Genomic DNA, 6000 nt, shown 5'->3' with positions numbered 1-6000 from the left:
ATGGAGTTTGAAAAAGTCAAGGACTTGGGTCCAGGTTTTTGGTTTGAAAACATGAAGATGTTTGCACAATATCTATGTCAAGTTTGAAATCAAAGTGTGAAAAGGTTTAGGACATAATGGGGATGAATGGATGGAAATGGATTGTAAAACTTCTTAGAAGGTTCACCTCTTGAGATCATATAGGGGATGATCCAAGTGTGTCCTTTGGAATGAACAATGGATACTAACAAACAAACAAGGATGAAATTCAAACAAAGCGGATACCGGATGCCAAACACTGGTCTTATACCAATCTCCTAAAACAGAATGGGATATCAGAAGCCACTCAATGGTCTTACACTAATCTCCTCAGAAGAAAACAAAGATGAAATATGGAAGTCAACTGCCAATCTATCTGGACTTAGGTCAACTGCACATATGCTCATAGGAATACCAATGCCACATTACAGGGACTTACAATGGATCCTCACATACAAGAACAAAAGCAACAATATGATCATAGGAAAGCAGATGCCCACTTACAGGGACTTATAACTGCATCCTCACATACAAATCAAACAGATCAAATTATGATCACAGGAAAGCAGATGCCAGCTTACAGGGACTTATAACTGCAACCTCACATACAATCAAACCAAACAACAGAAGATATGAGTGACCAATGAGGTCTTACACTCTATCCTTCCACATCACAGGAACAAATGCCAAAGGAATGGACTTACAATTGTCCTCAATGGGTAAGCAACAATAATAGCATCACCAATACAAATGAGATGATCATGCACCAACGGCAATGGATGATGATAAATGCATAAAGCATACAAGCAATCATGTGCATATGAAGCAATCAATCAATCAATGAGAATCAAACAGCACACTCTATAACCAAACAAGGAGGCTCATACAAGAGGGTTAGGCACTGAGGCCAACTGGAATAGGGTCAAAGATTTGCTCTTAACCTTGCCATTGAGAGGCTAAGGTGAAGCAGATGAAAGGATATGAGGGGTGTGCCTCATTGCTCTTATCCCTAATCAGGGAGAGCATCAAATATAAGAAAGTGTGGGAGCTCAGAAAGATGGAGCTCTTTCCACATTAGACTCTATAGATCTTGGGTTTTGATCCCAATGCTACAACCATGGAATGGGAGCAAGGAGAAGACTCACTTAATAGTAGGGGATAGGTTGCTTATCCCTATGATCTACCAATTGCCTTTCTTGAAGGACTTTTCCTGCTTGGGGACAAATTTAAACACACACAAGCATTGCCTCTTAAGGAGGACTTCAGACAGTTGCCTGGCCAAGTAACAGGCCAGGTCTTCCAGACTACATGAAGAAAAGGAATTATACCTCAAAGCAAATTGCTAAATAGCAAAGCAAAGCAAGTTCAAAGAAATTAAGCAACTAAGGGTACCTGAAATAGTCAAACCAATCAGTAAACAGTTCAACAGTTAAAACAAAAGGAAATGAATCAATACAGAGGGACAATGTGCCAAGCACAAGACTCAAACTTTATGAGTCATACCACCTACAAAAAAAAGGTTAGCACATGATATATAATCAAGCTATATCAAATTTGTATGATCTTTGAGGCATTGTTGCTTAACCTGAAACATGAACTCAATCATAAGCCCAAAAGACCACTAGGACAAGCCTAGGGTCAAAAATAAATGAGAAAGTCAAAACAGCAAAGGAAAGTCAACCAAAGTCAAGTTCAAACATTTAAGAAGCAAGCACAATTGGTCTCAAGTTCATATCATGCATCAACATCATTTCATAAACAAAAGAAGGCAAGGCATAGCAAATGAAAGCATAGAGAGGTCAACAGCAAGACTTGCATCAAAAGTCAACTCAAGCATTTTCAAAAATCACCAAATAAATCATGATCAATCCTAACACCTAGCATGGTAAGCATGTAAAATTTCATCACAATTGGACAAGTGGAAGGCAATCAATGAAAATCATGAAGTCAAAGCAAATTTGAATATGCTCAAAGAAGTCAACAGAAACACTTAGCTCAAAACCAAACATAATCAATTCCAAAAATTACCAAATAATTCATGGTCAATCACAATCCATAACATGACATTCATATGAAATTTCAGCTCAATTGGATCATGGGAAGATGGTCAATTAAAATTAAGAAGCCAAAACAATTTAAAGTATGCACAATGAAGTCAAACATTCATGGGTCAACTTCAAAAAATCATACCTAATGAAAACAGATGAGAAATGAATGGGATCAACACCAATGCAAAGCTCAGGATGTCTAGTATGCACATGTAAAATTTCATGATCATCCAATAAGATATGAGAATTTCCCAAATGAAATGGCAAGATGTGTCACACAAAGTCAACAATTTGGTCAAACAGGGGATAAAATCTCAAACAATTTGGAAATGGCATAATTAATTCCAAGACAATTCACACACAAACTAGACATATAAGAGAAGGATCATGCAAAATTTCACATCAATTAGAAGCCAGGAAGCATGTCAACAAAAATCATGAAGGTGCATATCATTGGTGTGACACAAATTGTCACACCCTACTTCCAAAATTCATATCTCACAAACCACATATGATAAATGCACAAACTTTATATCAAAATGAACATGATTGAGTGTAGATTAACCACAAAAAATTTCAGGGTCATTGGATGCATCATCATTATTTCACAAAAGGATTGGCAAAAGGTATCAAATAAGCATACATGACAAGAAACCTAGAGCCATTAAAAATCCAGCCACACAAAAAATAATTAAAAATCATGATAAAATAGTGGATATTCTCATGAACATGATGGAAAAAATTGCATGATTTTTGGAGTTGAAACGAGTGAAATATGAATTTTGGAAGTTGAGGTAACAATTGGAATAACATGAATACATAGCATGGTATGGCAAGTCAAAGGTGGTTGACCGAATGGCAATTCAGTAAATATAACCCTCACTTATCTAAACGCTGCGTACAGGCAAAGGCAAGGAAATGTTCTGATTGGTTATCACCAATAGAACAGTAACATGGGCCAATCGATGTTCATGTTTTCTAGGTTCAAAACCCTTAGGGTTTATGCAACAGCAACTCAACTTCATGCAACCAACACACAAAACGAAATTCATACAAAATGCATCAGCAGCAAGGCAGTGGAAATGGTGATATCATGCAACAAAAACAACAGCAAACAAACACATTCATGCAAATTTCTGGAAACTGGCTCTAGGGTTTCAACAGCATAGCTTCATCATCTCTAACAACAAACTCGATTCCAGATTTTTTCAGAAACACAAATTGAATATACACTCATGGTCAGCAAGCAACATAGAACAAGAATGTAATATCCATTTTCACCAAATCATTTCAAACGAAGCAAATCGAGCACAATCATGTTTGGTCACAAAAATGTAAATCCAGATTTCTTACAGCACAATTAACCAATTCAAAGGAGACAAGTTGCAATGGATTCAGCATTAAAAGATCTATCTAAAGCAGCTCATAATTTGGTAAATGAAGAAGGTCGAGCACTTACTTGAATTTGAAGCAAATGGAGAATCAGTGGTTCTTTTGATGATACAAGTGCAAACAGATGTTCCTTATGCTGTGGAATGATGGATACTTGAGGTAGGTTAGCTTAATGATGCCTGGAAACTTCCAAATCTCGATTCACCATTGAAGATCCATGAAGAAACAGAGCTCGAAAATGGCTGTGCAGTGGTGGTTTGATGCTTCAAAAGAACCCCAAATGATGGCTAGGTGATGAAGGAAGCAAGAGTAGTTCGTGGTCTTTTGAAATTTTGAGCAGAATTTGCAAGGATATGAAAATGGAAGTGTGAGAGAAGAGAGAGTTTTCTGGTTGTTATGGCTGCTGCTAGGTTTACAAATGACAGAAAAGTTGCTATATATTTGCTGTTTTAACTTGGTAATGGAAGTGTTAATCAAAGTTAACTTAAATGAAGCCAATTTGCATTTTTGCTAATTTTCCAACATATGCATATGGGGTGTATGGTTCTGCACGAATTGGGCCTTTGGGCAAGTCACAAATGATGTTTCTGAACATTTCCAATTGGCCAAAGTGAGTGAAAACCCTTAATTCAAAAAGTCAACTTTTGGTCAAACTTGAATTTAAATGAAACAAGTCCAAAAATGCCATTTTGATTGGCAAGGTTTTGGTGTATGAAATTTATATTTTTGGAAAGAGGATATGAAATGTGGTTTGTAGGAAAAAACCACACCAAAATTGGCCAAATGGTTCATGAGATATGGCCCTTTGAAGTTCAAGATTTTGTGAAAATGAATTGATCATATCTTGCCAACCATTCATGGGATTTGAGAGTTCTTGGACTTTTTGAAAATGGGAGAACAAGATCTTCAACTTTCATGTTGGGCAAAAATTCATTTGAAGCTTGTATCATGATGCAAGATTAAGATCAAGAAGTTACTATTTTTGGCAGTTGAAATTACAGGTACACTTTCTATTTTGGGAAATTTCTGATTTTGCTTCAAATTCTTCCATGATGAGGTTTGGCGTGATATATGAGGCTTATATGAACATGAATGAGCTCCTTCAAATCAAATCCATCCATCAAATCACTGATTAAATCCACAGTTGACCAATTTTTGACTTTCTGTTGACTTTCTAGGGTTTTGCAATGATTGAACCACTTCTGATGAATTCCAAACCCTAATTCCTTGAGACCTTGACTTCATATGATGTCCCAAGTTATATGAACTCTTGATTATTGATCATGGTGCCCAAATTCTACAAGAATGGCCACCATCCATTGCTTTGACTGACTGTTGACTGTCTTTGACCTAATTGCTGATGATTGCTTCAACTGCAAGCAACAAGGTTAAACTGACAGTATTTTTGTACTTTGGAATGATAAACATATGAAAGGCAAAGATATACAAATGCAAGACATGCTTGGTGATCAAGAACTAAACTCACAAGGCAATCCACCCACTAGGAGGGAAACTAGGGCATGCAATGATCCTTGAAGCCATGATATGATATGATGTGGGCCATGAGGGATCTTAGGGCCCAAAATTGGGGTCTTACAATATGCCCCTATTTAGGGGAACCCAAGCTGACGACGTGCCAAAACGGGGTTGTAACTAATCCCACCACATGTACCAAGAAGAGGTACATTGGAGAATTCACCACACGAGTCGATAATCTGCACGCCATCATACACACGGTTGTACCAAGAGATATCATCATTAATGAGAGACATCAGTCTCGTGGACCACCGTAGACATCCCTTATTCTCCTTGAAGGCGACCGTCTGCGGTAAGTGAGAAATAAACCACTTATACAACAGAGGCAAACAGCACACAATGACACCACCACCTTTTGCATTCCTCATATGCAAAGAAAAATAAGTGTCACCCAACAGAGCCGGAACGGGATTAAGAGTAGAGAAAATCCTAATAGCGTTCACATCTACAAACTTGTCGATGTTGGGGAATAACACTAACCCATATATGAGAAGTACAAAGATGGCTTCAAAGGCATCCTCACTCATGGCCTTCCCATATACAGTAGCTTGAATTCCATCTTTGGTGGTCATATGAGCATCAACCAGAGATTCATGTATATGCAACATGTCAGCTATCTCTCGAGAAGTAGGAATACTCTCTAAGCCACTGAACGGCAACTGGTCTAAAATAGGGATACCCACAAGGTAGGCATACTCTTCAAGCGTAGGCAAAAGTTGAAAGTCCGGAAACGTGAAATAACGGTACAAGGGATCATAAAACTACACCAATACACTCATCAATCCTTCGTCCACCTGAGTAGTCAGAAGAGGAAGAAGCTTCCCAAAAGTAGCCTTGAAACCCAAGGGATCTAATACAAAGGATGTCAAATTCCTTAGTTCTTTCAAATCTGATTGTCTGAAGCTGTACTTCTTTGTATTCCTTCTTTGTTTTTCCATGTCTGAAAATTTGCAAATAGACCTCTTAAGTTCCTTGAAAGTTTTCTTCATTATTGATGATATGAATG

The sequence above is a fragment of the Lathyrus oleraceus genome, chromosome 6 (assembly GCF_024323335.1).
Source record: "Lathyrus oleraceus cultivar Zhongwan6 chromosome 6, CAAS_Psat_ZW6_1.0, whole genome shotgun sequence".
NCBI lineage: Eukaryota > Viridiplantae > Streptophyta > Magnoliopsida > Fabales > Fabaceae > Lathyrus > Lathyrus oleraceus.
Note: the sequence above shows the minus strand (reverse complement) of the source record.